Here is an 11,507-nt window from a genome sequence, read left to right as displayed (position 1 = left end):
GGAGTATGGTAGGATACTCCTGATAGAAGTGTCACCTATATGAGTGTGAAGACAGGCCGCTTCAATGAAACACTCATGAACCCAAGATGGTGTCCATGGTCGAAACGGAACCAACCATGAGAACCTAAAGTAGGTGAGATAGGTCTTTGTGTGGGTGTTATTGTCTTAGTATACACCAACAGCTGAACAGTTTAAAACATCACGTTCACTGCGCAGCCTAGTATACTCGATAGCATTCCACTACGGAAGGTTCAAAGCCACAAGCTACCTCTCCCGATGCAATGACTTATCGATTAGACTCTTGTAAAGTGTCAGCATGCATACACGCATTGCATTAATTTCCATTCATATGGGGGATTGTTGGATATTGGGCCCTTAATGGACCAATACGGTTTTGTGGAAAAATCGGAATGCCATCAATAGATAAAAGTCATAATTGACTTCAAAATTGAAATCTACATTTCGAGTAGATAAATTTAGACTATTAATTTGCTCAAAACCGATTAAAGGTGAATGAAAAATTAATTGTTTAAAGTCGGCCCAAATAAACATTAATTATTCATTAATAATATATATAAGGAAATGCATGGGAGAATAGTCCCACAATGAAAATTTTCGATGTGCATTCTTTGTTTATTAATGATGCTGTGTTAATGGAGTTAACTTAGAAAAAGACCAGGTGCTCTCTTCTCAGCGGCGAGCATATGCTCGCACCTGTGAGCCCGCCACCCGCCACGTGCGCAATGGGCGCTTTGTAGGCGCACTTTGTACTTCGCACTTACGTGTCGATAGAATTCATCTATTCTACTCTCTCTTGAGCATTCATCTCATCTTGTGCATTTAAGAGTCCAAAAAGCCTACGAGAATGTTCGCTGGTCTCGGAATTAGGAGTGCTACGATTCCGAGACGTTCTTCGTTGTATCTTGGGAACGAATTGCTGCTATCCGTTAGCACCGTAGCGGAGCAATATCGTTTACGGAGATAGTGTTGAACACTAACCTCGACGATCAATATCAATTTGCGCACTCCGAGAGATACCGGGAACAACAATTCTTTCAGTTCTAATCAGGGGAGAACTGAATTAAAGAAACGAACTGTGCTGGTCCGGACCACCTATGAAAAGAATTACATCATGTTAATCTACTGCTTGTCAAGGTGACTTCCATTGGACTGTTCTTGGAGCATGATTGATTAGAGGAAGGCCATTGCATTTTAATAAGGCGACGAAATCTCTTTGTTTTTTTCTTTGAATCGTGTCTTCGGGTTGGACCGACAAGTCGAATGGTTCATATCGGTTGAGCAATCGACTCAGGCATCAAGTCGGTATGTGAAGCTAAATATCGACAACCAAGCAGATTTAGGGCTAAAGTGAACCAAATCTAGTCAACTGAAAAACAAGTTGACTTGAATCGGCTGGTGGGTGCCATCGAGAGATTCATACTTGTCAGTGGCCTTCTTTAAGTAGCTAAACCATGTTTGAATTTGGTGAACTTTGTAGTATTCTCAGGCACCCATCAGTTTGGCTAACTGTGAGTTATGCTCAACTAGAAGAACGAGAACTTCAATCACATTCGTGTTCCGAGATGCTCGTCAGTTTGGTTAGCTACATCACGATCAGACTCAGATAGGGGAGCAAAATTAGTGACTACTTTACACAATGCAATCCCTATCCGTGCAACTTGACCTTTGCCATGGAACAGCTCGCAGTGCAAAACAATAATAAGGGAAACATCCACATTGATAAATTATACCAGGTTATTTCATCTTGTCAATAATATTAATATTGGGCATTTACAACAAGATGGAATTGCAACGGTTTCTTTTAATTACCTCGAAGTACCTGCTTCCATTTTCGCTGATTAGCTAGCTCTTCATATTTCTTCTGCAGCATGCACAAAACGTAGATCATGCCATACAAATAAAAGTAAATAGTATATCGTCTTTCTGAGAGATAGTTCCCCAATTGCCCGTCGTTACCTGGCCCGTCCAGCATTTGTAACACAAGCCGGCTGCTCAGAAAAACCAACCCAAAGCTGCTACATTTTTCAACTGTTAGATGATGCAAATCTGATCATCCCTAGGATTCCTGGAACACAAAGCCAGATCAATCTAGGTCCATGTAGCATTTTTGGACTAAACTGCTACATGATGCAAATCTAATCAGGTGTGAAAGACGAATGCATCTTCCAATTCTCTATGGTTCAAAAAACACATTTCAATGACCAAACAAGCATCGAGATCGGTGTTAATCCATGTAGCAGTTCTAATCAAAAGTGCAACGTGATTAGCAATTTGGTTAAAAGTGTTGCATCATGAAGACCATTTGGTTTACCTAAGAAGATTAAAGAGAAATAAAGAAAATTTAATGAGAATTATTTAATGCTAAGAGGATATGAAATTCTATCTAACATGCTATTTTTCCCCTCTATAAGATACTATACCATACACATTCCCTTTTACCCTACCTTACACAAGTGTACTCACATTTCACTTTCTTTTAACAAGGTTCATAGACTTGAGGTGATTTTCATAGTTGGATTTGTCAGTTAAGTCATGTTTAGATATATCAAGTGACTATGTTGGAGATGAAATTTTGTGTTTTTTTATTTTCATGTTGCACATGTTATTGTTTTTTATCCATTTTTCTTCTTGCATTTTTTTATTTTTGTTAGCATAAATATAGTTCTACTTATTAGCACAATTCATACATTTTGTGTAAGTATATTTCAATTTATTTAATAACAATCCAACATTTATTATTATTTAGTCTTGTGTATTTATTTGATGTTTCTATTGTGTGGTTATGATACAATTATGAATTTTGTTACGATCGAGGAGCTTTCTCCCTTATATAAAAATGGAGCTTTTGGATGGTGGCAACTATTCTATATTACTCTAATAGCCTTTCCCTTTTTTCTTCTTTTATTTTGCTTTGCGGTCTCTCCATGACCTCCTCTTTCAAACTTTCTTCCTATTCCTATGTGAATCCCTTTCACTATTTTACAAAGGATTACATGGTGACATATGCATTGTTTGGTCAGTGACCGAAAGAATTCTCCTACCCAATAAAGTTCTTTTAGGGGCACCCGATTGAAATGTTGGATGTACTCCAACAAAAGCTCCTAGCTCTTTTATTAAAATTGTACAGACTAAGAGGAGTTTGAGGGTACCTCTTACAATTAGAGAAGTGATGCATGAACAGCATTGAAAAACCTTCAAAGTTCAGATCAAAGTGATCAAGAAAACCCAACAATCTATATTATTCAAATATTGATGCAAAAGGGCAATGTTCTCAAACTGACATAAGTGATCACTTGGCTTAGTGGTGTCATTATATTCTTTTGAAAAGGTCAAAAATTAGGCGACAACTCTCCTGCCATAATGGATGAGGAGAAAGGTATTCCTCATCAGGCTAGAACTTTCTTTGGTGGCAACTCATCAGCGCATTCAAGGTCCCTTTTGGAACTAGAGAATGTGCCCTCACAATAGCTCTATTCAACACCTCTTATGGAGGATCTAACGATGACTCTGAATCTGTTCCTACTTCAATCGGTGATGATGCTCAATGTCGTTGTATAACCTCCTCCACGTAGGTGACAAGTTGTGATAACTGTTTCATGGTGATTGGACCCTCTGTAGTTTCTAGAACTGGCAGTAAGGGTTATCTTGTTACTCATCATCCTCAACGTATGAGAGCAAAGTTTCCCACAGTAAATGTCAAAAATGATGTGTTAATTTTTCTCCTTCTCACCTTGTTATCCTCCAAATGGGCTCTAATTGTTAAAGTTGGTTGCTTTGATGTTCTCTTTCTACATAGTAACATAGGTGAGAGAGCATCGACAAGCGTTGAAAAAAAAATCCTTGGATGATTAAGTTGAGTTTCTAAAATGAAGAATGAAAGCTTGAGAAAGGTTTGTATGCGTACCACTTTCCCCTACCTAAGATGCCTTATAATGGGGCATTGTCTGTCCGTTATAGTCACATAAGATTCAGGTCAAAATTATACTAATTGTTAGGATCTCAAGATTCAGCTAAACTAGGGTTAAGAGGAATCAACCTATAAATAAAAAAAGTATAAGTTCTTGCTAATGACTTAGCAAGGTCACATAAACAAAATTAGCAGTAGAAATAAAACATAAGCAAGTGAAAGTATACCAAAAAGCTAACATGACCATGTAAAGTGGTTTGAAATCCTCAATCCTACTCTATGGCCTATAATTTCTCAATGAGTCACTCCTAAAAGCTCACTATCTTTCTCCTTTATATATAACATCCAAAGATAGAGAAATATCTTACAACAAGAACTTTACGATGAGAGCTTAGAGGATTGGGATAAGAGTACAAGAGATAAGGCTTAATGGATTGTACAATTAATATTTCGCAACATTCAAATGCGCCCCTCATTTCTCCTTTTATAGACTTCAATCTTCTTCAGCTTCATTTATTTTTAATTGTTTTCTCATTGATCACTCGATTATATGCACCATTAGTCAACTATTTTCTTGATCAATTCTAATGGTGATCTTCAATGATTACCTCAGTCGATTGATCCACTATAGCCCCTAGGTCAATCGATTGTTGCATCGTTTACATGTCAGATCAATGACTTCTAGTTTTCTCATTGTAGAATTTGTCGATTAGAACCCAACATTAGTAGATTAAACACAATTAAGCTGAAGTGTGTGTTTCATACATAGTTTTCGATATTGTTTTTTATGTATTTTATTTCATTGCGTCAGCATATTTGGCAAACATTCATTAATTTCATTCCTGAGAAAAACAATTAAGCCGAAGTAGGCAGCGCATTCGGGTAGACACCTCAGTATCACTCCAAAAGATGATATTGGGTGCCTTCGGATAAACCACCTTTACATAATTTAACCTAGAGGTAAAAGTATGATTACCATTGAGAACTTCAATAATTATCATGATAAAATCGAAATCCTAGAATTGTTTCCTAAACTTGGTTTTCCCTCAACTTTCTTCCTTGTTCTCTTAGTTTTTTTTCTCGTTCTCACAATTTCTCTGCTTTCGATTGATTTAGATAGTCTGCTTCGTAATTCTAACTAATACTTGATTTATAGTCCCTATTAGATTAATATTTTATCACTTGAGGACAACCGTACACTTACGAATTTCACACATCATAAACCAACTAGCCAATCAACTAGGCTTCAAATAAAAATAGTTTATTCATTTGCCACAATGCTTGAATAGACTCCCTAGTCAACTTAGCTCACTAGTTAACAAGAACTCACCATCAATCGACCGCCCAGTCAATGAACTTCAAACATAAACATTCTTTAGATGAGTAACTAAGCATGAGTCAACTCATTAGTTGACTTAGGTCACCAATTGACTAGAAACCCTACTACAATCATCTTCATTACCTAGTCTTCACCTAAGTTGAGATCCACCCTCTCTCAAAGGATACAAGTCTTTCAACACTCATGGCTCACATAAATGCATACCTTCCACAACTTGACTTCGCCACCAAGGTCGTCTCCTGCTAGGATAATAGTCCTTTGAATACACCAAACCCATAATTCGCTTCATATGTCATCCTTCACGTTTCACCTATGTGTAGGACCGTAAGTACGCTAGAGGGAGGAGGGGGGGAGTAAATAGCGTTTTTCAAAAATTGAGAGTTAAAAACAAATATGCAACGGAAGAATAAAAGAGAGAAGCTAGAAGGAAAAAGACAATCACATGCTAATACAAGTAGTTTCACTTGATTTGGAGGTTTCGACAACTCCTGCTCTAAGGCCCGCACTCGTCGAGTACTTTTGTTGGCAATCCACTAATAGTTCGAATGATTACAAAGTTTAAGTACAAGAACTAAAAAAAATTGTTACTGACAACAAAGAAAATAAGAAGATCTTGATCTCCGGTTGTTGGAGCTTTGCAGCGTCGTAGGAGCTTTTTTGGAGCATCGCGCAGAGTGAAAGTCATAGCAGTTAATGTTCTGGAGCTACTGGTCGAAGGTCCTTATATAGGTCCATTCCAAGTGCCTGGAACTCCTCTGGATGTCTGGACTATGTTGACGTGGCTCGACCAATCGGCGCCGTCCAACTCAGCTCCTAGATAATTTTTTTTTTGGTTCGAGCGTCTGGACCAACTCCGGGCACCCAGATCGCCCGAGTGCTTGCAGCACCCGCCCGGGTGAGCTAGTCCGGGTCCCCGAGTTCAGTCGCTCGGATCCCTTCCGGGCGCCCGGACTCCCTTTTCTCAGCAGCTACTTTCCTGCAAAAAGGTTAGCCCAGGCAACAGAAAATATGTTTTATCTTGCAAAACAGAGTTAGTACAACATTAATAAAATAGGAATAGTAATTAGATCTTGTCTCCCTGAGATCAGGATCTAGTCAAGTCTCAACTTAGGTTTCCCAAATGGATCTAAGTTGAACCAACGCCTACAGTTCCCTCAAATGAGAACGGGTCCTCGCTGGATCTCTCTTCCAGTTACTTACCTTCACTTACCAACTATAGTCGTTTGACTTGCCTTTGAACCACCAGATCTTCCTGCTAGTTGCCAGGTTCGCAGACTCAACTAGACTTCTGTCGATTGTCAGGTCTCGTGAATCTAACCGGACTTCCTACCAAATATCGGGTCCTGCAGACCTATCTGGACTTCAAACTAGCTATCGGGTCTCACAGACCTAGATGGATTTCAGTCTGGTATCAGGTCCTTCAGACCAGTCAACTCCTGCACACTTGGTAGAAAGGTTAAATAAATAACACATCTAACTTTAACCTATTTATCATACATCAAAACCTGATTATTAGTACAACTTACACTAATACTATGTAGCTCGCCTTCTTATAGTTACCATCAACACTATGCATCGATGCTAAGGAACCTCAAGCCACCAAGTCAACCAACATGACTGTGTCAACTCGAGCTCTATAAATTATTTTAACACTATCAATGTTTTCTTGTCCTACAGTCCCTCGGACACCTTATGCAATCTTTTTCGAACTCCATTGCACCTCCAAGTCATTGAGTGTGTATTTATCTATCACTAACTCATAAGGTGTTACCACCATGAGGTCTAGGGTTTGATTTCGGCAATGCCAAAGTAAATGGCTCCCAGATGTGCTAGACACTATTCCAAAAGCTAGTTGCCGCCCGTGATTTTTCTCCTAGATGTGCAATCAAGGGATGTTGTGCTTCTTGACCATACGCCTGGAGTGCTTCTCGATTTACCCTATCAGTTAGTAGAAAACTTTCGTAGGGCCCAGCCAGTTGCCCCAGATTCAATATTACCTGACCTGGTTAATATATATATATATATGCAAAAGGCGAATACGCTTGCCCCCAGTGCCCCCGCCAACCCCTCCCAGGGCCAACACGGAGGAGGTAAATCACGGGCGGGTACTAGTCTTTGGAATAGTGACTAGCACATGACACTACAACAAATATGACTTTCCGCAGCGTGCAATTATGCTATCCGCAACGTGCATCGCATGCTGCACAACTCCATGCTGTTAAAAGTCAGAATACATTCACAGCGTGCGGTTGCGTGCTGCGGTAAAGTGCATTCACTGCACGCTGTGATAAAGTACATTCACAACGTGCAGCTGTGCGCTGCGATAAAGTGCATTCGCAGCGTGCAGTTCCGCGCTGCGAAAAGTGCATTCACAGCGTGCAGCTACGCGTTGCGATAAATTGTATTTGCAACACACAACTATACTCTATGGTTAATATCATTCGCATCACACGACCATGCGCTGCGGTTAAATGCATATAAAATAAAAAATATATATATATCACACATAATTATCAATATCGTATAATTATAACTAAAGGAATAACTGTGTTACATGCATATAAAAATAAAGAAAATAAATATCATATAATTTTTATTTCCAATAGAAATAACTATGTTACAGGTTGATAAGGTAAAAAAAATATTTGATTGCTACCACTTTAACTGATGGGATCGATATCATGTGCTTCATTCCCTTATCTGAGCAGCTTTGGTGAGGGTGAGAGCAACGCCAGGTGCAACATGGCACCAATGCACAAGACAATCTGCATTGAATCCCTCGGTCGATGGATAGTTCCCGCTGATGAACCAGTTGTTAATCATGTAGTTAAGGGCACCCTTAACATATTGCAGGTTATCTTCATTAAGATTAACACCCATCAAAGCATGCATGATCCCAACAAGGCCATGGGTAGCCCCCCAGCACCTCTCATCGTTCCACTCGTACATCAATGGGCAGCTACTCTTGCTGGCTAGTCTTTTTCCATCCCTAATTATGTCCTTAACTACTGATCTCTACAAAATTATGCATCCAAGAAAACACTATTGCAAAATATGGAAATGAGATAATAAATTTCATCCTTTAGTCTCACATCTTCAAACGATAGTTCTTAGAATATGCTTGTACTAGCATAACATCCACCTACGTGATTTAGTACTTCAGGTTGGATTAGAGTCTCTTAGACTTAAATATGGTATTAGAATCAGTCCCTCACCTCTAACAAGGTTGAGATTGAGGAGAGGAGGTTGAGATTGAGGGTGGATTATTAAAGAAAGTTGGAACTGAGAAAGATAAAACTTTCAGTCCTATTCTCACATCTTCAAATGAGGACTCTCATAACATGCTTAAATACTATAGGTCATCCTTGTAAATGTATTGATGTTTTGAATTGGGTTGGACTCAATCTTGGACATTACAACTATAACGAGTGAATGATTTAGAAAATAATGAAAGGAAACAAGAACGAAAGTTACCATATGAGTTGAGGGAATTGTTCCCTTGCCGATGTTTTTATTTAAGAAAGAACACGGCCACAAGTAGTCAGCTCTTCCATATAAAAGCTCATTTGGGACGTCGTGAGGAAATTTAACCTGTTTAAAAGAAAATGATAAATTAAATTTTATGCAACCAGCAATAAGTTTCCTGTGGCACATGATATTGATCCCAACTGATGCACTTTCATATCTGATGTATCATACCAATGATATTTAAGCAATACAATAACATCCGTGAGACTTGTAAAGAGAAAACAAGAGAAATCAATGATCTTGAAGCAATGAAGATGAAAATTAAACAATTACAAGTCATAAAAAAAAAATCTCTACCAATAAGAAGCTCTGTTTCATGGCTTCTCTCAAAATCCATGCAAAAGAAGAAATTGTAGTGATCAGAACTGTAAAAAAACGCTTCAAGTTTCCTCACACCATAATTCTCCAAAAATAGGAAAATGAAGCTACAAGACAAATCTTGACTTGGTTATCAACAGAAGGGACCTAATATTGTTCCACTAGGATGAATTTATACCAAAAAAAAAATCTCTACAGAAACTACTAATAAACTAATGAAAAAATAATAATGTAAATGTATTAATTCAACCTATTTGCAACCATACACTATTTTTATTAGTTATATAATATCCTTGTGCATTTCCTTTTCTGTTAATATCTATGCTTCTGTCGGTATGAAGCTAGAGTTTAAAAAAAACATAAAATAACATCTTATCAAAAAGTCAACTATCTCAGTATAGTTTAAAGAAGATGAGAGAACATTTCAAAGTCTAATTACTTGGCCTACCTAACTCATATAGATTATATTTAATCAATAAATAAAATTTAAGAAATGGTACTAACTGAGAAATCTTAAAGATCATTCCAACTGGCATAAACCTGCGTGAAGAAATTTTTAGAAACACAAGGCCACAAGGAAAACAATGGATGTTAGTGATTAATTGACATCAACATCAACAGAAACATAGGAGATTCCATTTAATGTTAGACTCACTTGGGAAACCCTATCAAACCAAAAGAATCACACAAAATTGATCGAAACATGATGCTGTTGAGTTAATGAGATGTTGCATCTGATGATGTCGGTTTGCTAGAAAATAACAAAGCTTGGAGAAAAGGATAGATTTAAAAGATATCCTAATAAAGCTATGCAATTTAGTCAGCTAAATTAACAGATGTAAATGAATGCATATCAGCCTACATAAAAAGTACATCTTTTAGCCGCTACAAGAAGTAAGAGAAACTCAAAGCAATTTAAACAAATCGGTTCAACTCCTACCAATCCATGACCGTCATAAGAACTCCTACCTAGAGTGGAAGCATGCTGCGACTTAATATCTTGACCACAATAGCACTCCCTATCACCTCCTGGATGTCGGCCCCAAGCACGGCCACCTTCGCCATGAACCAAAGCACCAACTGTACATAGCGTGAGTACTCTTCCAGGCACAGCTCCGCCAAATGCCACCCAGTAGCCATGCTGAGCATTACCGATAGCATCTAATTAGCAGCCTCGTCGCCCTCGCCCACAGCAATATCCATAGCAAAGAATAGCCCACAATAGCCTCGGCTTGCAAATCCTCTTCCAGATTCCCTGAATCTAGGAACCCTATGCTCATCAAGAACCCTGGCCCTATGAAGAGATACAACTTCTTCCAAGAGAAAGGCAGTGCAAATGATCTATCATCATCATTGGCGTCATCCTCAGCGATTTAGACTTTCTCATCGGCTTCGTACGAGCGCTTGGATCCCTCGTCATGGTCGTTCGCTATCGAATCACCATCGGATAGGATTGGGTGGAGGGGGTTCGCCTCTTTCTCCTCAGTTCCCTCGCTCCTTGAAGGCGAGGCAGAGAGAGGAGGCTAAGGGGGAAGTAAGCGACGCCTGATCTATCACCGACACTAGAGGAGAAGGTAGTCATCATCCTCGACAATGCCTACTATCTTTGTGACCTTCCGACCGCCCTTGCCCTCAAAAACGGTCATGATACCAGATACGGGAGGAACAAGCTTGGTAGCAAAAGGTGCCACCCGAGAGGGAGTATCCTTAAGCAAATCATGGAAAAAACATCGGAGAAGAAGATCGTGTGCACTTAAGGAGGAGTCTTGCGTGCCTGGGAGCCGTGCATGATTTGGAACCGGAAAAGAAAGGGGGGCAGGGGAACCGACTAAGGGATGGGGATTTTTTTCCGCAAAGGTGAAGAGAGGAAAGGGGGCAGGGATTTTTTTGACAAAGGCGAAGAGACGCACACAGGGCTACTTAAAAAAATAGGATTTTACAATAGTATGTCCACAGCGAGCTGCGAATAATGCGCTGTTAAAAGTAACGAAAAGTTTATTAATAGCGTACTTTTTAACGGTGTGTTTTAACTGCACGCCGTTGATGATGCGTGTAAAGGAGGTATTTATCTTGGCTTTGCCGAGATTCGAACCCCAGACCTCATGGTAGCAACACCTCATGCGCTAGCCACTAGACCCATCCGAATGGACCAACTTCAAATACATATGAAACACATATAGGAGGTCTAATTTAAACATTTTATCCAAATATCAAAATCCAAGGTCAAATTGATCACTTTACAAATGTGCCAAGTTGGTGTTCAACTTCAAATTCATATGAAACACATGTAGGAGGTCTAACTTAAACTTTTTATCCAAATATCAAAATCCAAGCCGAATTTGATCACTTAGTGTACAAATGTATAATTGTACCAATAATATCTTTTGTATGTTT

The 11,507-nt window shown here is 39.0% G+C and overlaps 1 long non-coding RNA gene across 1 annotated transcript; it reads right to left on the bottom strand.

Annotated features, from left to right (window-relative positions):
• Window positions 1–1,718: 1,718 nt before the first annotated feature.
• LOC122024350 lies at window positions 1,719–11,008 on the bottom strand. Its single transcript, XR_006123397.1, has 3 exons — window positions 10,083–11,008; window positions 8,742–8,858; window positions 1,719–2,086 (listed from the first exon to the last, which is right to left on the bottom strand). It is a non-coding gene; the product is annotated as an uncharacterized LOC122024350 (long non-coding RNA).
• Window positions 11,009–11,507: the final 499 nt, after the last annotated feature.

This window comes from Zingiber officinale, chromosome 9B, assembly GCF_018446385.1.
Source record: "Zingiber officinale cultivar Zhangliang chromosome 9B, Zo_v1.1, whole genome shotgun sequence".
Taxonomy (NCBI): domain Eukaryota; kingdom Viridiplantae; phylum Streptophyta; class Magnoliopsida; order Zingiberales; family Zingiberaceae; genus Zingiber; species Zingiber officinale.
This window is presented reverse-complemented; position numbering and strand designations above follow the sequence as displayed.